This window comes from Polypterus senegalus, chromosome 14 (genome assembly GCF_016835505.1).
Source record: "Polypterus senegalus isolate Bchr_013 chromosome 14, ASM1683550v1, whole genome shotgun sequence".
NCBI classification, from domain to species: domain Eukaryota; kingdom Metazoa; phylum Chordata; class Cladistia; order Polypteriformes; family Polypteridae; genus Polypterus; species Polypterus senegalus.
Genome location: NC_053167.1, coordinates 25,412,933 through 25,439,085, shown reverse-complemented (window position 1 = coordinate 25,439,085; position 26,153 = coordinate 25,412,933). Strand labels below are relative to the sequence as shown.

General features: G+C 38.8%; 1 protein-coding gene and 1 long non-coding RNA gene across 2 annotated transcripts in view; one reads left to right on the top strand and one right to left on the bottom strand.

Annotated features, from left to right (window-relative positions):
• slc12a5a (solute carrier family 12 member 5a) overlaps positions 1 to 26,153 on the bottom strand; it is an 820,727-nt gene that overhangs the window by 752,815 nt on the left and 41,759 nt on the right. The window lies entirely within an intron of this gene.
• Positions 7,595 to 26,153, top strand: part of LOC120515124 — a 33,417-nt gene continuing 14,858 nt past the window's right edge. Inside the window, exons 1-2 of the long non-coding RNA XR_005630597.1 lie at positions 7,595 to 7,690; positions 8,221 to 8,736. This is a non-coding gene — a long non-coding RNA (uncharacterized LOC120515124). The remainder of the gene's footprint in view (positions 7,691 to 8,220; positions 8,737 to 26,153) is intronic.

Here is a 26,153-nt window from a genome sequence, read left to right as displayed (position 1 = left end):
TGTGTTTTATATTTGTAATTAGTTTAGACCACTTTGCAAAGATCTGTTCACTTTTCATATTAAACATCTTTGTCTACTGATCAGTGCCACAAATGGCAAATCAAATTGACTGTGATTCAATGTTGCACAAGAATAGAATGTGAAAACTTCCAAGGCAGTGAATACTTTAAATTTACCTATTATACGGGAGTGATTGCCCAGTGAGATGGCATGGCAGTAGTCCAGCAGTGGTTCTTGTTTTGGACCTATTCTTCTGGGGCTGGCATGCTGTGACTTAAAAGGGTTTGTATGCTTATGAAAGGCAATGCTGCACTTTTCTGTCACTCTTTCCAATTTCTAAAGTGCAGGAAAGAATGCTAGATTGAAATCTTTATATTTTAATCGAGGTGTACCATCATGTGCCATCTGATAGTAGTTGGGTAACAGCAAGCACACTGGAACCGTACTGCCTCTGTCGGTCACAACTTATTTCCAATAGAAAATCATAACAATTGTTGTTTTAACTCTGTCCTAAAGATTTATTCTTGAGAGAGAGGTTGGGAGGCATGCGCTGATAGCACCCACCACACAACGAATTACCTGGATTCGGACCTAAGTGCAGCAAGTGACACCACAGCACCAGACTGGGGACAGTGTGAGGTATTTTACATTGGATGGAGTGCCAATCCTGCCACCAACCCCCAAGATTCCCCTGTAGGCCTTGAACCAGGTATAAAAAACGTTTTTTTTTTGTTTTTTTAAATCAAAGTGCAAAGGACCGTAGCTTTTCCATTTTTATTCACTCCACACTGTATTTTAACGCTATCAATGGCAGAGCCTCCATCTTCCATGACCCTGAACGTTATGTTGTGCTGTTTGTCGGTAAGACTTAGTAATGTGCCTTGTACGTTTGTGTCATGTGGTATTGTCTTTTCCTGAGCCTCTGTCCCTTTTGAGCATAAAAGGAGAGAAAGAAAAAATCTGGACCAGCCAAAGTGAAACAACTTGACTGGTAAATGTTGCTGATCATGGTGCTGACAGTTGGTCACATGTGTAAGTGACTATTACACTGTACACGTGACATGTGACTTGATGGTACCAGCTGTGAACAGTACTATATAAATTGTCATGTGTTTAATATTCAAAACTGCCAGTGGTCGGTGAGGAGCTGGAGTCTATCCCAGCAGCATCAGGGGCAAAGTACAAGCTCTGAACAGGATGTTCGTCAACTGCAGGGCACACTCACCTAGACCGTCACCAGATTGCCTAGCCTGCATGTTTTAAAATGGAGGAACAAACAGAAATGCCAAAAGAAATTTCAGACAGACATAGGGAGAACCTTCAGCCTCAAAGCATATACTGTAGTCCCTACACCAAGATTTGAACAGGCTACTGTGACACCATGCCCTCCTATTATATTTGTTGTCTATCAAGAAAAGTTCATACATTTTTTTAAATCAGTCCAAGTCATGGCCACAAAAGCCATATTGAGGATGAGGGGACAATAACAATAATGCATATACTGTTAAATTCTTTGTATATCAAAAACTCACTGGTGGCAAAGTGGTTAGTGTGGCTATTTCTCAGCTCCAGACACCTGGATTTGAGTTATGTGCCCGTGGTTATCAGGTTATGTCAGAATTACTCCTTGGGATTGTGCTGAAAGTCTGACTAGGATAAGTATTTGCCTTATCCCAGAGCAGGACATCAGAAGTAGTTATGAAGTGCCCCACACCGCTCCTAGTGAGGAGCAGAACTTCATGTTTGAGAATGAATGACGCCACGATTTTATGGTACCCTGAGCTGCAAAATAGCACTCATGATGAAATTTTCTAATTTCCATGGAAATCAGGATGATGTTTTGTAGTTTTCTTATACTACTACTACTAATAGTAATAATTATAATAATAAAAAAAATGTTTAATAAAGAAGGAGAAGGAAAACATAATAAGGTAGGATATTGCACTACACTGCGCAGAATTGTTGCCAATTTGCAACAACATCAAGACTAATACAGTTTGCATCCATGAGCACCTGTGTGTTGATACTGTGATATACTGTAACTTGTGATTCACATACAGTATGCCTGTTCATATACAGCTGTGGCAACGATCTTGCTATATGTGCTGCCAATCACACCAACAACTGCAAGAAAACCAGCAATTAGCAATAATGCAGTTTGCTTTAACTTTGTGCAGGAGTAGTGAAGAAATATATTTAGTAAATCTGCATATAAATTCTCACACAGTGTAAGGGCGTTCAAAGTTTGGTATAAAATTTGAGAAATAGTTGGTTGGGACATACCTAAATAGCTACATTTTCCCTGTGGCCAGAAAACATAATATTACCAACACTTTCATTTCAGCTGAGAGCGCGTGGCTTTTTCGCATAGATTGAGTAATCATGTGACATGCAATATTTGTTTTGTTCCATCTCTGTTAGATCAATATCTTTTCACAGGTTCATTGTTGTCTAGCATTTCCAAAACATCCTGCCTTTCCTGGGATGTGTGTGTTGATCTCTGTTCGAACATCATCTTTGTGCAGCTTCTAGCAAGTTAAGATAGCTCACCAGCTCTCCTAAATAATGGTGAAGTTAGGAGTAGTTTCCAAAGTTAGGACATTTGATGAAATACTTTTACTCCTCTCCTAAGAGTAGGACCAACTTTGCATCAGTCTGAGATTTTTAAGCCACTTAGGACTGTTTTCCTACACTGATAAATATAGATGCTGGCCTGGTCCCTCTCGTTTTGGAGTTTACATGTTCTCACTGTGTCCCTCTAGGTTTTTCTCCTGGTATCCTACTTTTTCTACCACATCCCAAAGAATTACATGGAAAGTGGCATATCATGAGTGAGTGCATGACTAAGTGCCCTTATTCAAGCCTTAAGCCTGATCCTGCTGGGTGGTATACACCCCTCCACCACCATAAGCTACATTAAATAGGTTCAATAAGGTGTAATTGGACAAAAATGCATCAACAGGCTAAAGGTAGAAACACAAAAGGATGGAACCTAATAAGACAAGGAGCTACGTGTAAGACAGGACTTAACATCTGACTAAGACATTTCCTAGAAATGGATGTCATCTGAGAAACTCTGTACTGCATAGCCTTCACGTGCACAGAGGAAGGCCTCTAAGAACGATCTTGAGCAATCATGCTAATTGGTAAAATTAAGTTACAAATTGCTACTTGAAAACTGCCATCAGGAAGTGAATGGCAATCTGAATGCACTGCCAAGTGATTAGCTGTTTTCACAGAAGTACTTACGATTTTGCTTTAAAGAAAGTATCAACCAAATTTTAATAAAAACTAACAATTATCATCTTCATTATTGTCTGCAGGTGATACAGCCCTAAGGCTAAATGCCTGGCCAATCAACTGCCTGTGTTAGTTTTTCCATGTTATCCTCATGTGTTTCTCACATTTCTCCAGGTTCTCCTGTTTTCTACTATTATACATCCCAATACTAAATCTAAACTGGTCTGGTGAGGTTTGCGCAGGAAGTTACTTGACAGTCTAATGGCAGTGCTAAAGCTGGCATCAACATCAAACATGTCACTTAATAAATCATAATAATAATTCTTTACATTTATATAGTGCTTTTCTCACTACTATAAGCACATTAGTGAGTGGGGAGTCACTTCAACCACCATTAATGTGTAGCATTCATGTGGATGATGTAATGGCTGCCATTTCCCAACCAGTACACTCACCACACATTAGCTGTTAGGTGGTGAAGTGATGAGAGTGATATAGCCAATTAGACAAGGGGGAATTAGGGGACCAGAATGACTATGATGTGATGGGCAATTTAGCTTGGTCATCGGGATACTCCCTACTCTTCATGAAGGAAGCCCAGAGATCTTTTATAACCTTATGTCTCATCTGAAGGACAATGCCTTTTTATAGCACAGTCTCCCCATCACCGCACTGGGGTATTGGGATCCAAATTCAGACCACGGGGTAAGCACCCCCTGCTGGCCTCACCAACACCTCTTCCAGAAACAACCCAAACTTTTCTTAGATGGTCTCCCATCCAAATACTGGCTGGTCCCAAACATACTTAGCTTCAGGTGGATAATCTCTTCTGAAGTAAATTCAAGATACAGTACTCTTATCTCTGCTTCAGCAACACATTCAATGGCTCAAACTAATTTGCCATGTAAATAAGAAAGTTGCACATCAATGCATGCAAATTTTCTTTTGGAGTATCCTCTGAAAGTAGAATATGGATGATGAAGTAAGGGGGCTTAACTGATATTCCTGAATAATATGCTTTTCATTTTTGGCTCAGGTTTGCATTTGGCCTTGGTCACTTACACTTTACATTTGTTTCTTTATAACTGACTTAAAACTTACACCTGGCCTTTAAAATCGAATTGTTTAGGCCCCACATTAAACATGTATATCTAAGAATATATGTCCTGTACAGTTTGCACTTTGTACTGGCTATCTGCAATATAAACAATACATTTCCCAGATGTATCTATAATAAGTGTGAGACTTGCCCGGACACCACCAATCGGACACCACATATTTATAAAAACCACACGTTTATTTCTCATAAATAAATACAGTCCCAAACACGACACACAGCAATAATCACCCACAATGAACTCTTCTCTATCTCTGTCTCTTTCTCTGTCTCTGTCTCTGTCCTTGGCCGCTAATCTCCTCCTAGTAGATTCATCCTGCTCCCACTCCCGACTCTAGCTCCCAGATTGCTGGGAGGCAGCACCTTTTATTCCCACCCGGATGTGCTCCAGGTGGCTGATGACGATCTTCTGGGCAGCACTTCCGGGCATCCCTGGCAGGTTTCTCCGCCATCTTGCCAAGTGTGGCGGAAGTAATGTTCTCCCAGGCTCTAGGAAACTTAAGATGCCCCCTGGCGGTGGCCACGGGTCCCAATGAGTTGGAAAGTCTCTCCTCCTCTCCCGTGGTCCTCTCCTGCTCCAGGGCGGTTGTGTCCCCCTGACCCGGAAGCTTTTACTGCCACCTTCCGGACCTTCTAGGTGTCCCGGCTGGGTAACAACCCCAGCCGTCTGTGACACAAGATATATCTATACCATTGTGAAGGTACATGATGTTGGGGCAGAAGGGAGCTTTAATTTGTGTGTGGACAGAGTCCTATGGGCTTGCATGGATAGCACCCAGGGAAGCTTGTATCTGGGGTTCATCACCATGGAGCTGGCTAACCCAGGACCCCTAAAGGAGGTTCTGAGGCGACTGCAAGGGATCCTTGAGGAGGAGCCAATTCCTGGCATTAACAATCTTAGTGACCACTTAGGACCCCTTAGTCTTTGTGAAGGCCCCTCATCCCACCCACAGTGGGATCTCCAAAACAGGTGAACTACTTCTATCCAAAAAAAGCCTAGACAAGGCTCTGTTCAGCCAATTCTTATGGAATGAGAAAGAGTCTGAACAGAAGCTCTAAATCAAGAAGCCACTGAATTTCAAGTCAGGAGAAGAGATGGACATGGGTTCGGCTGGAGGAAGGTAAAGAAGCCAGACAGATCTCAGAGAAGGTGTTGGATGTGATGAAGTGAGAAAGTTCTATAGACATTGAACACCATCACTTAGTAATGTTGGCCTGCTGCTCACAGCTTGTGAGGCCAACGGGTTTAGTTAATTAGTCCCTTTATTTTCACATTTTAAGTTATCTCTCCTTTTGTAATAATCCATCTTATTTTAGAAATGTACCCTAAATACAGTGTCTTTTCTGGATTCAGAGACACATTAAGAGCAACTCTAATCACAAAATGTAAGTGAGCCATTTAAGGGAAAGAAATTAGGCTAAGCCTTATAATGCACTAGTGAGGTCTCACCTGGATTATTGGGTGGTCTCTGGGCAGTAAAAAAGATGTGTCAGCACTAGAAAGAGTCAAGATGACTAGGCTGATTCTCGTAAAGAGAGTTAAGAGGAGAACCTAAAGGAGTTGAACCTTTTCATTTAAGCAAATGAAGATTAAATGGTAACGTGATTGAAATTGTTAAATTTATGAAAGGTATTATTAGCACAGTGGATCTAGGCTGATACTTTACAATGAGTTCAACAAGAACACAACAACACAGCTGGAAAATTGTTAAGGATAGTGTTTGCACAAATGAAGTTTTTCTTCACACAGAGAATCAGAGACACAAGGAGAAGTTACCAAGCAGTGTGGTAGGCAGTAGGACTTCGGGGGCCTTAAACTCGAACTGCTCTTTTATTTTGGAGAAAGTAGGTGAATAGGACTGGCAAACCTTACTAGGGCTGAATGGCCCCTTCTCCTAAAATATATATTTAATGTTCTAATGTTCAATTGTAATCTAATCATGTTATCAGACACATAAATCAGTTATTTGATATATAAGGTAGATATCTGAGCTTAATATCTGAGATACAGTATAAGTGAGACATTTGTCACATAAGCTGGATATTTTTCATTTACACAATTAATTCACCATAGAATTGAAAGAGTGACATTTGCCCCATTAGTTGGATATTGTTTGAAAAGTGCACTTTACACTTGGCATCCAAATTTTGAAAAAAATTACAATACAAGAGTGCACCCTTTTACAAACAGCAACCCCTGTGGGCCTAACATCATTTTACTTTTTTTGGGTGTGGGAAGTATATTTTTAGGTGCTGTAGGAAGAAATCAGTCCAAGACTTTACTTTTTTTTTATTTGCAGCATCTGCAATAATTTACAGTGAAGAATCACACAGCTGCACGTGAGTTTACCTTTTTAAGAAAGAGCAGCTCAGCTCTGAGAACTTTAGAGTGTAAACCAAACAATTCATCGGGAATATCTGATTTGAGTTGTTGCTCGTAATGCCTTGCCATTATATGCGAGTAGTAGCGTGGCTTTCTTTTTCATACATAATCTTAAACATTACAGATTTTACTTTCTTGTTTATTTTAGTTTATCTCAATATAAACCTTAATTAAAAAATAATTTGTTCATATGTGTGCATTTAAATCTTCACCATACACCTTACCTGTAGGTATATGGTGAAAGGCTGTTAAACAGTAAGCTTATTATTTTTTTCAGTTTCCAAGTGATTAGGCCCAGCGTGAAAGGTGCTATATAAAATAGCGGTCAAATAGGTGATCTTTTGCCAGGTTTCTGTAGTGGGCAATCAGCTTAACAGTGGAAAAACGACATTATGTGAATGCTTCTATGCTTCTGTCCATACACTGAGAAATTGAGCAAGTCGGGGTCACAGTGTTGCGGTTGATTTATGAAACAGATTAAATGACATAAGGTTGTTTTTATAATCTATGCACACCTACCTAGAAAAGGGTTCAGCAAAAACCTGTGAGTGTTGCTTCATTTAAACAACGCACAGTCATGAACCCCAGACCTGCGTAATAAAGGCGCAGTATGAGAATGGCGAGCAGTCTCGTCAGTATTAACGTCATTCATTTTGAGACAAACATACGGGAGGCAGAACGCACATTTTGGAGGGCGCCCAGACTCTTTAGTACCCGTCCCCCAATAATCATCTTCACGAGAGCGCACGACCGCAGCCGCCTAAAAGCAAAGACCGTTTCCATGGAGACAAGGATCGGCCAATCAGGACGAAGCGCCTCCTCCACAGCTGCCTGACGGACTCACTAGACACGACACGCCTATTTGCCTGCCAAAGGCATCAGTACTCCATGAACGGCGAACTACGTCTGCATTTTAATTTACACCGAACACCCAAGGAGAAAGATTACTGGTAAAAACATATCCATATGCGATTAGGGAGTAAAGATGCCGACATAAGAGCGAGTTGCCTGCCGAGAAGAATCAAATTTAGAACAGTGCATAGAAGAGCACACTGAAATTATAGGGCTGCTTTTGTTTTTGGGCGCATGAATGTGAGTAATGCGCTGAAGCAGGCTCTTTCTTAGAATAGCCATGTAATCCATCCTTTACCCACACAGGACTCATCACATTTCAAACCTCAATTACCGTTGCGGTAAAGCAAAATACACATCAACCTTTTTTTTTAACCGAGTGTCGCTTTTCATTTCTCTCTTCCTATTGCGGTTTGCAGCATCAGTCAGCATTTGTGAGAAACGTGTGTCAAGTCAAGTCATTACATCACCAGATTTCAAGTCGTTCAGCCTCTTCGAAATATAAGCTAAAAGGGTTTATTGCATGCTGTTCCAGATTCTACATAAGGTGTGATGTCAGAGAAAGAGAGAGAGAACTAAGAACTGTAGTACATCCATTAATTGTATAAATTCTGTTCTTCCTTTACAGGATGGTTTAGGTATGATGATGGATTCAAGGTTAACATACACTGCACACAATCAAACATGTTTTAGAATTTTGAAAGCAACAATCACTAATCTGAGTACATGCATATGGAAAGAGCATCACGAACAAGTGTTGAACCCAAGTCTTGGGTTCTGTGAGACAGCAGTACTAACTCAGGCACTGCATTTCTGCTTGCTGTGCCATAATTGTTCACTTATACATTTTTTCAATATTTCACACAGTGAATCAGCAGTGGGGACTGGACTGGCCAAACTGATTTGGCCACTAAGCCGCACTGCATGTCAAGTCAAGCATCTTAGCAACTGCAACACACTAAGTCTGATGGGCTAAAACTGAGTTGGTTTTTCCTGGGTGGGTGCTTGGGTAAATTTGGTCAGCAACACACACAAGTGTTAACCAACTTTGGATTGGACATTGTCAGGCACAAATTTATTGGACTATAGAAGAATACCAAAGACTCAAAAGAAAAAAAGGGAGAACACGCAAGTGGCATTCTAGGTGAGAATCAAAATTCTTTTCTTTTTGCCAATTATTATTTTCTTTATAGTATAAATGTTGAAAAGGCTAAATGACTCTAATATGCAAAAACTGGCATCATGCTGTGATTAAGTCATTCTGTAAACCTGCTCATCTGAACTTTCTAAGTATTTTGACTGGCATCTCCTTACTCTTACTTCAGCAACTTTAAAAGTGCATTGATTAGCATTTTGTTTTGTTTGTTTTTTTGTTTTTTTGCATCTCTTATATCTCTTCTGACATTCTTTACTATGGGTTTTAGACTTCAGGCTTCTGTTTTTTTTTTCAGAAGGCATTCAGAACTTGTAATTATTAAATATTAATTAAACATGTAATTATTCTGAATGCACTAAAGTGTGAATGAAAGTGAGATCATGAAGGCGATAGATGGAGAACAGGTGAACCCCATTGCCATGTCATATGAAATGGTTGAGACCATGCCATCTGTTTTTATAGGCACCCTGTTTGCCAAGAGAGCATGGTCTTTAAAATAGGAATTGGGCTGCAGAAGTGCATAGATAACCGGGTCTGCTACGTGGTGTTCTGCCTGGACAATTCCAAAACTTTCAAAGAATGTCCCTGACTCAGAGCCAGAAAAGCCACAAAACTGTCATGTGTCAAATATCTTACAAAAAGAACTGCATTAGTGCAAATATAAGCATATAAGGTGGGATAATCAAACTAAGAACACAAAGTATCAATTCTGCACTCTCTATTGGACTTGACCATGCAGGATGTGCTTCCTGACAATCCCAAGGGGTGTTTAGCTCACTTACCCAAGCAACACAACCTTTTCTACTCACCTCCCAATTTCTTTTATTCGGTTTCTGTCCACATGAATTTTCATTCAGTTGAGTCCTTGCCCATACTGAAGTCCTGACTCTAACACACAGTGGGTCATGAAAAAACCAGAAGCATTTAAACCCCTGCACCCGGGACTTACTGCTGCATCAATCCCTGGGTTAGGAACAATCTCTTAAAAGTCCTGGGGCTGTTTCTCTATAGCTTCATCTGGCTGTCACAGGTTGCCCTGCATTTCTGATGTCCAGCAGGATTTCAAAGGGCCCGGGGTCCTTAAGGCAGTGTTCAGGCTGCTGCCCTCCCTTATAAACAAAAGGGGTCTCAGTATTCTATGTATGTGTACATATGCAGGTCAGAAGTTTCAGTTAGTGCTCATATCAAATGCCAGAATGGGGAAAATGTGATCTCAGTGATTTTGATCGTACTATGATTGTTATTGGCTGGTTTGAATATTTTTGTAACTGCTGATATTCAGGGAAGTTTACACACAACAGTCTCTAGAGTATGGATAACAGAAAAATTCTGTGAGTGTCAGTTCTGCTGACAGGCACACCTTGTTGATTAAAGAGGTCAGAAGAGAATGGCCAGACTGTTTTGAGTTGTCAGAAAGGCTGCAGTAATTCAGAAAACCGCTCTGGTCAGGTGTGGTTTGCAGAAAAGCATCTCAGAATGCACAAAACATTGAACCTTAAGGTGGATGGGCTAAAACAGCAGATGGCCATATCATTTCTATAACCACAAACAGAAAGTTGAGGCCACAGTGGGCACAGGCTCACCAAAACTGAACAGCTGAAGACTGGAAAAGAATAACCTGGTCTGATGAATCTTGATTTCTGCTGAGGCACACAGATGGCAGGTTCAGAATTTGGCACCAACAGCACAAATCCATGCACCCAACCTGGCTTGTGTCAACAGTCGAGGCTGATGGTTGTGTAATGGTGTGGGAAATGTTTTCATGGCACACTTTTGTCCCATTAATGCCAATCAATTATTGCTTTATTGACATGGCCTATTCGAGTATTGTTGCTGACCATGTGCATCCCTTTATTGCCACAATTTATGTATCTTTTTATTTATTTGGTTAATTCCAGCACATCACAACGCAAAAGTTGTCTAAAACTGCTTTCATGAACATGACAATGAGTTCAGTGTTCTTCAGGGGTCTTCCAGGTCGCTAGATCTGTACCCAAATAAAAACACCTTTGGGATGGGATAGAATGGGAGATTTACAGCATGAATGTGCAGCTGACAAATATGTGTAAATTATGTAATAGAATAATGTCAACATGGACCAATCTCAAAGGAATTTTTCTAACATCTTGTGATATCCATGCCACAAAGAATGGAGGTTGTTTTGAGAGCAAAAAGGGACACTACCCAGTGTTAGTATAGTGTGATTAATAATATAATAGCAGTCTTGTAAAGAAAAAGTATTACTAGCATGTCAAATAGAACTAATTATTTGAAACTGTAACAGCTGTATATTATTTCAAATGAAATCAAAGATGTTATATTCTTTTCATCTGCTCTATTGCTGTATTGTATTTGTAAATGTGCATGATGCAATGAGTCTATCAAGTGGGAAGTAAGCTATGTAACCATTCATTTTCTTTACCATTCTGAAGGTTAGCCACAGCCTCAAATTTCAAAACATAGTAAATGAACTATTATAATGATGTGCTGGTGCTCGTCACCACATTATTGTTTTTCTTACTCAGTAATGATACGGTACAGTGCACACAGCAGACTGAGTTGCACTCTCTTCCTAGTAGTCCCTGTGAATAAGTTATGAAGATTATATAATATCAGGTGACAGTTATTAATGTAAAACTAACAAACCAATGTGACCTTCCAGATCCTTACATTTATACTGTATCAGATCATCAGGATGCCCTTCTTGGCCCTCAATGTCTCTCTCAGCTATTCTGGGACTTCCTCATATGTTTTGTCTCCTCTACATTTTCTGGTGACACTCCTTTATTAAAGTGTAACATACCCACCTGAGCCCACAAATTAAACTTAATTATCAATGTATTCTACATTTATTTCAATTTATAGGGTGATCAAAGTCATGAACACAATAAAAACACTGACTACTGACAACTTCTCTCCATTTTGATCTATTATTTGTATGCAGCCTAAAAATCTTAAGGCTGCATTTTCACCCATGTGAGACAGGTGAGTGCGTAAAGGATTCTAGCATATGGAATAGATGGTTTCACAGTCTGACCATTATCTTCTTCTTCTTTGTCTTTTGGCTACTACCGTTAGGGGTTTCCACAGCGGATCATCTTTTTCCATTTATTCTTGTCCTCTGCATCTTGCTCTGTTACACCCATCAACTGCATGTCATCTCTCACCACAGCCATAAACCTTCTCTTAGGCCTTCCTGTTTTCCTCATGCCTGGCAGCTCTATCCTTATAATGGCTATAATGGCTTCATTCCTATTTACAAACAAGTGGAAATCCCACCCAATGAATAGTGACATCACCTCCATTCTTTCCATAGACTCTCATTCCACAGACTCTGGTCGCTGGACAATAAGACACCAAGGAACAGAAAACTAGTCACTATTGAACTGTAGGACATTAAGGAAAACACAGCTGTGTCAACCTGAAGTATCTAAGCAATTTTATGATGGGACAGAAGGACGACCACTACTGTCATTTTTCTTTCCATTTATCACTCAACTTTCCAGTTAAACAGGGATTCCTGCTTGGGTGTCCAACCTTTTTTGATGTTTCTTCTTTTTATTTTCTTTTACACCATCCATTACTTACCTCACTTAATGAACTCAGAATCATGTGAACCAGAACATATCCTGGCAATACCTGATTTCACATGGAGCACACAAAGAAAAACCTGTGCAGATTCAGGGAGAATGTGTAAACTCCACTCAGAATGATGGGGTGCAGGATTCAAAGCCAAAGACATTGCACCTGTGAAAAACCAATGTCAACTACTGTACCATCATAACACCCCATTCTAATACAGATAAAACTAAATTCACCTTATAAGTAACAACTCAACTATTTATTTAATTTGCCAAGTTTCTATTAATATTATAATTACATAACTGAGATTGTTGAATTACTGTTGGCAGTATTTCTGAACAATTACCTCATTTTAATTCTGTTCCATTTCTGCTCTCTCTGTCTTGCTCACTAATACAATTTTATTATTGTAACACATTTTCAAGTGTATTTTATATATATAGTGTAAGAACAGTAAGACAAATAGGAAGACAAAATTCTCAAAATAACAAAGTCGATCCAGCAGAATTCTTTTAGTTCAGCAATTAATCAAATATTCAAGACACCTAGCCAGAATTAAAGATAATGTTATCAAGATGAAAACCAGGAAACACTTCTTTACACAAAGGGACACGGGAATCTAAAGCCATCTACCAAGTGATGTAGTTAAGGCTTTCAAAAACTGTATAAGAGATCAGGCTGACATACCTATTTGCTGATCAAAAGAGGGCTCAGAGGGGCCCTCTTCAAAATTATATCAGCTGAGTTTTTTTGGAGGCTGAACCTGGGTGATCTGGTACAGATTTTGAGCCCCCTGAAAGGTCCATTTTTCTGTAAGGCAGAAGTCTCTGTAAGGTAGAACAGGTGATTTATTCATTCTTCTTCTAAATTTATCTTCCATGTTTTCCTACTTTATTCAGAGTGATTAGTGTTGGCTTATATTGCTTGGCTGAGTTAAGATATTAAACAGAGATAATGTTGGTATCTATAATGTTTTTAGTCGTATTTGTTAATTATAAGAAATTTTGCAATGTTTCAAAATAAACTTACAAACAAAAAAGAAAAAACCTGGGTTGACAAATGAAACATATACTGTATGTAGCCAAATATATGTTTTGTTATATAGTTTTTTTTTACTTCAGCATATTTTAAACCCTTTTTACACTTTAATATTTTAACTGCATTTTAAACCCTTTATAGACTTTAATATTTTAACTGCATTTGTAATGCAGTATCTTCCATTTTGTAGTATCAAACATTCTCAACATTTAAAGCATTCCAAAAAAAACATCAAAGAGGGGAAAAAAACAGGGTTTACAAGTATTCTTTATATAAATATTATTACATTTCTTATTCTTGATTTCCACACCATCCAAACATCTGTTGTTTGTAAGTCTACAAAACCAGTGCAGAGCTTGATGTGAGCTTCAGCACCAGAGCTCACAGGGATGAGTGTCAGTAAGTTCCAGTGGAGCACCACTCATTCAGGTTTTGCAACCACAACATCAGTTTGAGCGAACTAGTGACTGTAATTTTTGTGATTTCTTTTGGAGAAGGAAGTGCTATTGTGGGGCATGTTACCACAGGGTTTTACCATATTTGTGTTTTACTATTGAATATAAAGCATGTCAAAGCTATTGTGTTAAGTGTTTCACATAAAATACACTAAAACCAACGTAAATTATTTTTGTGTAAAGCTTATAAAATGTACTGTCTACTCAGATAGTATACTAAATTTATAAAATTGTGTTTTACGTCCTTTAAATACAAACATACACCTGCATTTGGATGAATAACACCCTTTTACTCAACGTTTTGGCATGTTGGTTCTAGCTAGTGACTGGGGTTAGGGGAAAGGGAGGCCTCATTGTATTGTCAGGTCTAGGGGCCCTTGGACTTGAAATTCATCCCTGATTCTGTGAGTGATGAAAGGAAACTGCACCTAAAACCATATATATGGGAGACTGATGTCTAATCACATCATTAAACACATTGTTGGAACACAAAATGATTACTGTGAGGATGAAGTCAGGCAATTGGTCATAACAAAGCAAGGGGCCACGACTGTGAGAACAAATACTGGAAACAATAAACAAGAGGGCAAGATAAGAATCAGAAGTCAGAGACGAGACTAAGTCATAACCTGAAGCAGAAACCGAGAATTAGGGCATATTTCAAAGTGAAAAAAACTACCCCTAAAGAAAGTTGTCATCTTTGATATGTATCCATGGAGGGATAATGCATATTGTGACCATTGTGTGTAAATAGCATTGGAATTTGTGACATCATCAGTGCAATGTGGTCATTGTGGTCATGTGTCACCTCCAAAAGGCATCATGTAAATAAAGACAACAACACATATGCAAAAATAAACTTAACCACAGAAATGGAATACTAGAGTTAAAAAATATAAAATATCCCAAAAATGCATATAACAACACATTAATATAACGCACATATCTTTATATTTTGACATTGTCACCCTGTCTAGCACTGGTTTCTACTTTATACCTGATGCCCCTTATATGTGGTCTGGCCCTGTAACCCTACAGTGAAATTACCAGGTTTGGATCATATACAGTGTCGTACTTGTGTGCCTGGGGATCACCTTCAGGGATTAAGTAAGGTAAGAGATACCACCCCAGATCAAAAGGAGGCCCTGAAGCTAACTGTCCTTTCTCTTCCATCAGCAGTACTGAGAAAGCCCCAGCGGTGGCAACTGACACACCATGCAGAGCCCACAGAAACCTCCAAATAAAAGGGGGGTGTGCCTGGTGTGTCAAGTCTCAGTCTGACCCAGACCTGGACATGGAAGGAACTCTCATGCTGCCTGAAGCAAATCTGTACCGTTACAAAGCTTTGTCATTTGTTCCTGAGAAACACAGGTGCTGGATTGACCGAGTATTATTTCATTCACATTAAATAATACTTTTTATTTTATTATAATCAAACAAGGTTGTGTGGCAGGTGCCCCAAAGTTTACTGTGGCTCCACAGGTTTTCCTGGCTGTTACAATAGATATAAGATTGGAAAGTAAAAATGAATGAATAAATGAATATTTTGTTATGAATTATCTTAAAATAATGGATTGTTCACATTATTTTAAATAAAGAAAAACAAGCTCTTCTATGCCTGCTCGGTGTCATGGCTTAAAGCAATTGCTTAATTTTCTTGTGACAGCTGGCATCTTACATCTTTTAATAGGTTACTGTTATTATCTTTGCATTGTCATTGTTCAGCCATGTTGGCACAATTCCAATTTCCATACAGAAAATGAACGATAATGTTGTATATCAGGAGATTTTCAAAAGCTATGCCTAAAATGTTGCTATTGCTATTACCACTTGAGCAATCATATATAACTATAGGGCACCATGAGAGTGCAGGTTGATGCAGTAGTTAGCATTGTCATTTCTCAGCTAAATGAGTCAGGCCCATTGTGGAATTTCCACGTTCTCTGTTTGTGTGTCAGGTTTCTTTTCCAGCTTTCTTATGGGACTGGCCAGGTCGAAGTTTATTTCCTCCAGGATAATCTTGAGTTTAGTTTTTAGTTTCCATGTCAAAGTTGTAATGATTATGGACTTAATCTATCATGATAATTAGGTTAATCAACTGAATTTGTTCTGCTACTGTCTCTTACTTATTATGTTATTTTTTATATATCAAAGATATTATTTTCTTGTAGATGTAAACTTGTTAGTGCACTCTGAGCCTATACTTACCGAAGAGCACTGTATGAAAATAAATTCAATTGACTTTCCTCACACATCCGAAAAAAGTCCAAATTGAGTTATTATGACTGCTTGCGGGAGTACACATTGTTACATTTCTGTTTCTTGCTTTACCTCAATGGCGCTAAGAGAAGCTGCAACTCTTTCTTATCTGGACCGACACTAAGCAGCCTAGAAAACAACTACATTTTTTATAATACCACACCTATAATATGCAATCCAAATATGCTCTATTCTATTCCATACATACATCCTTAACCCCACTTAATATAACTGAAGGTCACGGGTTGGGACTACAGAACATGTCTGAACAATACTAGTTGCACGATGTGAAACAACCCAATCCATCGCAGAGCCTAGTCCAAGTCATCAAATCACCTGCACATGTTGGAGGGTATGACAGAAAAACTGGGCAAAAACCAGCAGAGACTATGGACAAACATGCACACTCCACACAGATGGATTCAAAATCAGAATGACGGATCCGTTAAACTGAAGCACAAACCAGTATGTCACTTAAAAAAAAAATGATTTTATTAATATTAGTTTCTTCATACACCAAATGGTGCAACTTATACAAATCATCAGCGATTAACCCAGCATCATAAGGTGTTTCGGGTGTTAGATCATCAGAAACCCTCACCCAGGTGATCCAGCTTGGGGTTATCAGTCCACAGCTTGTGTCCAACAAGGGTGCTACACCAGGGATCACTCCTCTTGATCTATTACCCCCTTGATGCTTTTCCTGTAGAGTCTATGTTGTTCTTGGTGGCTCTTCTTTCCTGCAACCTTCTAATTCCAAGGAGACTGATGTAGATACCCCCCTACAAAGCCTCTGCAGCCCACCCCAATGGGCTCACATCAGGCCTTCCACCCATTCCTTCTACATTTCTCTATCAGCTCTAGGTATTTTTGCCTACTTTGCCCATGGGCCTCCTCTATCCGGTCTTCCCAGAGAACAGTGAGTTCCATCATGATGACTAGCTTTGACTGGTCAGATGTTAAGACCAATTCTGGCCTGAGAGTCATCCTTGCAATGTGTTCCAGAAACTTCAAATGCTTTCCTAGTATAAATCAAGTACTGAAGAGAACCTAGCTGTGTGTGTTGCTTTACATAAATGTTAAAGTTTTGCACTTTGGTATAAAACTGGACTAAAGCACATTGTTAACATTCCGTCCTCAGTGCCTCTTGTAGCTGCAGGTTTTTGATTCAACCAGTTTCTCAATCAGTGAGTCTTGTTACCTTTAACTGATCTTATTGTTTAATTAGCGGACCAGTGTCTTCCTTTTCTTTTGCATTTAGAAAAGTACAGTAGTGTGAGATTTACACTTTTAGAAAATTAAGATATAGCTGTATGTTTTCTGTATCTTTACAACTTATTTTTATTCATTTTTTTGTGGAGTTTGCTTTCTTAATTGCGTCTGAATACAGGCAGTTAATGTTAAGCAGAGCAGACACCAGCACAAATGACTCTGAAAAGAGCAGCTACTTCACTGTTAACCTACTTGTGTTCTTATTACGAACTATTCATTGTAAAAATAATTGTCTAAATAACCAGAACGTTAAAAAACAAAAAGAAAATATTTAAAAGGAAAGATTATGAATTGTTACTCGTCTAACACATACAAATTTCTGTTTGATGCAGTAAAAATATACATTAACCAGTTTGTAATTTCCAGGTGGTTGTAAAAACATAGAAACTGGGAAATGGTGGCTTGCTAAATTTAGGTAGGAGTTCAAATTAAAAAAGAAATAAGTTAGGACAAAAACCTGCAGCCACTGTGGCCTCCCGCCATTCTAGACCAGTTGTTCCTAAAGTCAGTCCTGGAGAAGCACTGTGGATGCAACTTTTTGTCCCAACCCACTTCTTCTTTTTAATGGACTCCTACCTCAATAAAACTTTTTGTTTACAAAAAAAGAGAAAAACTGGATGTCTACATTTTTATTAGTATCATTTGTGTATGGTACAAGCTGATACTTTAATTAGTTTTCATCTTTATTTTTAAAACTTTCATCATGATTTTCATTCCTGTTTTTTTACCCTACCCAATATTTACTCATGAGTACACTAGTGGGTCTGATGCTCAAGTAGTCGCAGCCTTTCAACATTCTGTGTTGTCTGGCCTGGTGTCTACATCATTCATTGTTGGAATGCAAGTAAGAGAGCAAAAAAATGTGAACTAATAAGAAAATGAGAAAAGAGAAATAAGTGCTAAGGCAAAAATTCAGATTAGAATTCTCTAGACGAGAACAGGCCATTCAGCCTAACAAAGCTCACCAATTCCATCCACTTATTTCTTCCAAAAAACATCAAGTCGAGTTTTGAAAGTCTCTAAAGTCTTACTGTCTACCACACTACTTGGTAGCTTATTCTAAGTTTCTATTGTTATTTGTGTTAAGAAAAACTTTGTAATGTGTGTGCAAAATTTACGCTTAACAAGTTCCCAACTGTGTCCTTGTGTTCTTGATGAACTCATATTAAAATAACCGTCTCTATGCACTGTACTAATTCCCTTCATAATTTTAAACACTTCAGTCATGTCACCTCTTAATCTTCTTTTGATTAAACTGAAAAGGATCAATTCTTTTAATCTTTCCTCATAATTCAACCCCTGTAGCCCTGGAATCAGTCAAGTTGCCCTTCTCTGTACTTTTTCTAGAGCTGCTATGTCCTTTTTGTAGCTGGAAACCAAAACTGCACACAGTACTCCAGATGAGGCCTCACAAGTGCATTATAAAGGTTGAGCATAACCTCCTTGGACTTGTACTCCACATGTTGTGCTATATATCCTAACATTCTGCTTGACTTCTCAATGGCTTCTGAACACTGTCAGGAAGTTGATAGTTTAGAGTCCACTTTGATTCCTAAATCCTTCACTTAAGGTGTACTCTCGATTTTCCGACCGCCCATTGTGTATTCAAACCTAATATTTTTACTTCCTATGTGTAATACGTTACATTTACTGACATTACATTTCATCTGCCACAAATCTGCCCAAGTCTGTATGCTATCCAAGCCCTTCTGTAATGATATAACGGATTCCAAATTATCTGCTAATCCACCTATCTTGATATCATCTGCAAATTTAACAAGCTTGTTAATTTTTTTCCTATCTAAATCATTTATATACTGCATATCAAAAATAGCAGCAGTCCTAGCACTGACTCCAGTGAAATAACACTGTGTCAATTCTGATGAGGTTCCTCGCACCATCACCCTCTGCTTCCTGTGTCTGAGCCAATTCTGTACCCATCTAAAAACATCACCCTGAACTCCCACTTCTTTTAGTTTGACACCCAACATCTCATGTGACACCTTAACAAATGCTTTCTAAAAGTCAAGATAATTAATATCATATGCTCAACTTTTGATCATATCCTTTTGTTGCCTACTCATAGAAACATGACCTCCCTCTTCTGAACCCAGGCTGACTGTTCTGAGAAACTCCTGTTATTGCCAAGTGTTGCTCAGTCTTATCCTTAATAATTCCTTCCAGTGAAAAGTAAAGTAAAACAACACCTTTTATTGGCTAACTAAAAAAGACTACAATATGCAAGCTCTTGAGGCAAGTCAGGCCCCTTCTTCAGGCAAGATGTAATTGTCTTCTTACCTGAAGATGGGGTCTGAGTTGCCTCGAAAGCTTACATATTGTAGCCACATTCAACAGTACCAGTAGTGAGAGAAGAGTGGATTATAGCAGAGATAAGGGGGGCCAGAGAGGGGAAGCAGGCTTTGACTAGAACTATAGGGAGGGGGTCCAGTTGACAGGTGGATGGCTTAAACTTACAGAGAAGATCTGAGATGTCTGAGAAAGTAGGAATCCGTACCGAGAGACTGGTGTATCTTCTGGATTTTTTCTTTAAAAAACAGAACATAAGGGAATTGCAAAAATCATTTGAGTAAAGGTGAGAAGGTAAGGAATCCGGGGGTTGTGTGATATCATTAAGCAGTGAAAACACTGACTTAGTGTTGCCTTCATTGGAAGAAATAATTTGAGTATAATAGATTTAGTTTGGGGATTACAGTCCTTGTAATAAAGCATATGGCTTTTGTACATCTCTTTGTGAACAAATAGTCCAGTTTTTTTTATACAACCGTTCAAGCTACCAGCCTTTGTCTTTCAAAAGCTGAAGTTCAGGTGTGAACCAGGGAGCAGAAAAGGAGAAAGAAACAGAGCTAGTTTTTAATGGAGCGAGAGAGTTAAGAATACCATTAGGTCCAGTGTTATAGTGTGAGAGCAGTTCTCCAGGAGTGGATAAATTATGAATGTCCATAAGGGAATCAATACTAGAGGAAAGAGAGTCTAAGTTAGTATTCTTAATATTACGGAAAGACATGAGACGGGAAAACGTAGTATTGGAATGTGCAAGTTTAACATTGAATGAAATAAGAAAATTATCAGTTATGGGGAGTTCATCTGCAGTACAATGAAGCGGGGTAACTCCAGAACAGCAAATCAAGTCCAAGATATGCCCTTTAGAATGAGTGGGAACATCAGTATACTGCTGGAATCCAAGATACTCAGGGCAGGATGTAAAGTCTCTAGTAATAGGGACAATGATATTATCCATATGTATATTGAAATCCCCCAGAAGTATTATGTTTAATGAAACAGTAGATAAGTGTGTAAGAAAAAAGTCGTTCAGAAAGTCATTATTTGATTTAGGATGCTGGTAAACAGTTGCAATAATAGTAGGAACAGCTCCAGTTAATTGAAACACAAGAGATTCAAAAGAACTGAAGGCAGGAACAGACAACGGCAGGACTTTCCATTTCTCACCATACATTAACGCGAGACCTCCACCACTGCCAGAGCCACGGGGTTGAGAGATGTAAACAAACCCTGGGGGAGTGGATTCGTTAAGTTGGGAAAAGTCATGAGGTTGTTGCCATGTTTCGGTTAGACAGAAAAAATCAAACTTACAATCAGTGCGGAGATCGTGGATGAGATGCCCCTTGCTCGTAAGTGAGTAGATGTTCAACAGACCGAAGTTGACAATGGCGTTATCGCATTTAGCAACCGTATTAGCCGATTGGACTAGGCTGGCTAACACACTGTGGTCACTGACTCTGCCTAAGTTACATGGAGGATGTTGAGAACTGGACCAGATGGAGTTTAATATTTTTGAAGTGTCAGCCTGGAGACTCCAGCAGGACCCACAGTGGATGTATCTCCGACTGGAGAGGAATACAATGTCCGGGTGGAGATACAGGTGGAAGCGCAGTTGGAAGAGCTCGGCAGCTGAGTACTGAAGCAGGCCCGTCGCAGATTGGATAGCGAGCGACAGGAGGGACCAAACAATCACAAACCAAATAAATATCCTACCGGTCCACAAGTTAAGTGAAGATGCAGACAACTCAGATGTCCGGAGAACAGAGCCAGGTAAGTCTCAAAAAATGTATAGGCTGAAAAACAGTCCATACACAGCCAAATCACCAGTCAAGCTAGAAATCAGTCTAGCTTTAAATGACTGAAAAATCAAAGTCAACAAATAAATCTGCCCAAAATGAAAACAGTTGCTTAGTCCATTAGACTGTAAATTAATCGTAAAAAAAAGTTACCAGCAAGCAGCGGTGACCAATCACGCCAGCGTTCGCTCAACCGGAGAGATCTGCCCTGTCATCCTTTTTATATAATGGGATGATATTTGCCATTTTCCATTCCTTCGGAATCTCACCAGTGCACAGTAACTTCCTAAAAATATGTGTCAAGGGTTTATATATGTACTCGCTAGCCTCCTTAAGAACTCGAGGGTAAATATTATCTGCTCCTGGTGATTTGTTTGATTTCAGCCTATTATCTGGTCCTGGTGATTTGTTTGATTTCAGCCTAATGTCAGATGTTTCTAATTTAAATTTCACACAACTATACTTTTTTGAATGCACAATAAGAGAACAAAAAACAATAAACAATGAGATCAATGCAAGGTAAAATGACTGAGCGATTGTGAAACAGGTTTGGGTGAAAACATGCCACCAAAAGTGGTCCTCCAGGATTAACGTTGTCGGTCCTGGGGGGCCACAGTGGCTGCAGTTTTTTTGTTCCAACCCAGTTTCTTAATGATGCGTCAATTACTGATGCTTAAACACTTACTGTTCTAGTAACATAATTAGGCTTCATTTTAGTTGTTTCACTTGTTAGGATTCCCCCATGTAATTGCTTTTTTTAGTCATAAAATGATGTTTTTAACTGTTCTTTATTAGTAGCAAGATGCAAACAACAAAGGAACCAGCAGTCTCCATCTCATGTTTTTCCATAACACCTGTGTGTTTTCAGAAAGAACTGTCTTGTTTAATAAAATATTTGGAAGGCAACTGAAAAGAAAGAAATGAAGGACTGATAATTACTTTAAGCTTCAGATTATTTGGAAGATATGCTTGTAAAGGAAAAAAAGTGAAATTAAATATAATCTATTATTGGCTTCTAATTAAGCACTGGGCTGGAACAAAGAATGACAGCCACTGCGGCCCACCTGCACCAATGATGCTCACCTCTATTCTAGACTGTGAATGAAAGAGTTGTGCTATTTAAAGATAGTAAGGTCAGTCCATCTTAAATCTATTCTTCCTGAACACAGGTAATCTGAGTACTCATGAGTTTTTTTCATAAGGCTTTAAATAAATGCTCTCAATATTATATATCACTGTGTTTTTTCCCTGTTAGCTGAAGACATGAAGACAGTAACTTCCATTAGATGCTCTTAATCTGGCGTTTCGGTAGCTTAATGCAATCTAATATAGTTTTTGTGCACCCACTGAAAGTACTGTGCTGTTTAAAGAAAGCATTTTTCATTGAGTTACAGTCCCATAGGATGTTAAGTATTTGTTAAGGTACAGGAAAAGGATTTTAATAGGCCTGATATCTAATTATCCCAGTTTTAAAACTCATGGCTATTTATTCTATTGAGTAGAATGCTCCATATATTCACCTGTCCATTTCGAAATGCCCTTAATACAGTTTAGAGTAGCACAGCTGAAGTTTATTCTAAAGGCCCCCTTTCACAAGGCTGGAAGCAACCCAAGAGGGTTTTCCAGTACATGATAAGGAACACCTGGGGACTCATGTATAATGCTGTGTGTAGAATTCAAAATAAAACATGGCGTACGGACAAAAACAGAAATGTGTGTATGCACAAAAAATTCACATTCATAAAACTGTGCAAAAGCAAAGTTCCACAAACTTCCTCTCTATAAATCCCAGTAATCATGAATTTTAACACAAATGCACATGCCTACAACACCACTCCAACTACTCCCAGAGGTTTGCATATTTGAATCTGCAAATCAATATAAATAGCCCCTTTCATTCTCTGTTTTGTTAAAAGACAATGGTAAAAGCACTATAAAAAAGACGAATTTCACCAAATTCGAAATGGAGGTTCTACTAAGTGAAGTGAAGGCAAGGAAAAACACTTTTTAGTAGCTCAGGCAGTGGTGTGAGCAACAAAAGGAAATCGATGGAGTAACACTCAAAAGTTCAAGTTCAGAAAGTCGCACGGTGCCCGAAATAAATAAGAGATGGTCAGATATCTAAGTCAACTTGAAAAGGTGAGTGTCTGAGTGTCATACAGAAGCATATTAGGACCACAAAGAGGAGAAAAAAATAGGGACAAAGTGAAGAAAAAAGGCCTATTTCAAGATTAAAGCTGAAATTTCCACTTTAATCTCATAGTTTATTTTGCTATTAAAATCAATGTTTAATTTACTAGAGTTTCTCAAACCCCATGCTTCTTAAGTGGGCTTTCTGTCACGTCGACAGGAGTGCGTATTTTCTTTCTCCACATAACCAATCACCACAATCTGTAATAAATGTAAAACCACTTGCAAGCTTAGAATGCTGATTCTTCAAAACCTTTAAGGACCATTGAAAAATCCTTTTTGCACATGTTTAATTATTTTATCTATCCATCCAACCAGGGTCGCACCAGCCCCAGCAAGCATAGAGCATGAGGTAGGACCAATCCCAAGACGGGGCACCAGCTTATCGCTACCGCTGCCCCATCGTGCCCCCACATATTTCATTATTAACAGTATACATGATTTAGATGAAGTTAATTTATTTGTAAAATGTAAGATACAGTACATACTTTAATGCATTTCATCATTAAAATGATATCAAGTACTGTAGATTCCGGAATGTAAGCCAAGAATTTCGTCCTAGATTTTTGGCTTGGAGTTTGGGGGTTGGCTTATACAACGAGTATCGTTTCAGATTCAAGATTTCCAGCGCAATGCCAGTTTTGGCGATGAATACGGAAGTAATTAATGATGAAACCACAGCGTCATCTTTCAGATGAAGAAGTAACTTTGCATGCCGGTACTTTAAATTAAATAAAGAATTTATTCAAAAAAGTGTTTTAGTTGTTGATTTTATTAATAAAATTTATAATAAATTATCGGGAAGTTTAAAATAAAAATTTTTGTTTTGATTTACGACCAACATCTTGCGTTATGACCCGAATCCGGTCACGTGTATCCGCTTGCGCGATTGTAAACAAACAACCGAGACCGTTAGTAAGCGTCAGTCGGAGCCCAGATACATGTGTTTGTAGATGTAATTTCGGTCATTGCAGTGATTTACCTATATATATAATTCACTAAGACCATGCAAGCAAGACACATAATTGCTAACGAAGGAAGAGAAGGTAAAGAAAGCGATCACAATCGAAACGAAGATGGAAATTGTGTGGAAATATGAGAGTGCTGTTCATGTGACGGATCTTGCTAATATGTACAGCATGTCGAAATCCACCATCTCGACAATTTTACAAAGAAAAGATTTGCATAAGGAGGCTCCTTCTAAACAATAACCACCTTCCGTTTCATTCTCCCCCTCCTCCCTTCCTGCAGCCCAAAGATGTCAAATTAAATGGTGAGGACAGTATGAAATTGTTGTTTCTAGAATAGAATAGAATAGAATGCCTTTTATTGTCACTATACACATGTACAATGAGATTAAAAGCAGCTCCTACAGTGCAGACATAGGTGTAGAACACAACAAGTAAATAAACAAATGGTGCGAAAAGATGCAAAGAAGTTGCAAAAAAAAAGTTCTGTATAGGGCTTGTATAGTTGTTTTTTTAAATTAGCCTTAGCATAACGCCGGATCTGCGGCCCCACTTCTGCTTTCTTTCCCTCCTCCGTCTGCGTCGTCTCCTAGACCCAACAACAATCCACGGAGAGTCCACTGGTCTTGCTATGTTGTCTGGGATGTTGTGCGTGTGATGAAAAACACTCGAAACAGATGTCTGGCTCTGGACACCGATGTCAATAAGGTTCTGACGGGTGTAGCGGATGTTCGCCGAACCAATCGTGCACAAACGAGCAAAAAAAAAAAAGTACAAAAATAACAAAAAAGTACATTGAAAAGGAGAGCGCGCCGCCATGCTCCTATCTTAATCTAGCCTACTTCTGGTAGGCTAGGCACTTTTTATAACTTTTTGGTTAGTACATTAGAAAAATTATTGGTGTTTTGGTAAATTATGCACATTATACAACCCTTTTTTATTATGAAAAGGTTAAGTAAGTGTTGCAGTGGGAGGTTCGGAACGCATTATGGGTTAGCCTTCACGAACAAATTAAGTTCTTAAGTCAAGGGTCCACTGTATTGCGTATTTAAGTTAATCAAATTTATAACGAGTCTCCAGAAATCCACCTGCCGATGTACCATATTTGCGTATATAGTTTTAACACAAAGGTTTCATTTTACCAAACTTCTCCACAATCACTTCCTGGCTTCCATCAAAAATGCCGGCAGTCTCAAATTCTCACCGATAAACATGATAAATATACCCGAAGAGACACTTTTAAGGAAATTTAGAAAATTTTGCTTGGAGAAGGGGGTCGGCTTAAATACTGATCATCGGCAAATACATGTAATTTAGTAGGTACAGAAGGGGGTCGGTTAATATACCGAGTCGGCTTATATTCCGGGATCTACGGTATATATTCTAGTATTCTAAAAGCACACAACTCTAAGAAGATAGCTCTTAGAAATCGAAATCGACATAGAAACCAATCATCATCATCTTTAAATACGCACTCTTTTCTATTGAACCAAACTGAATTCCTTTATTGTCATTGTATAGTACAATAAGATACAGTATGCAAC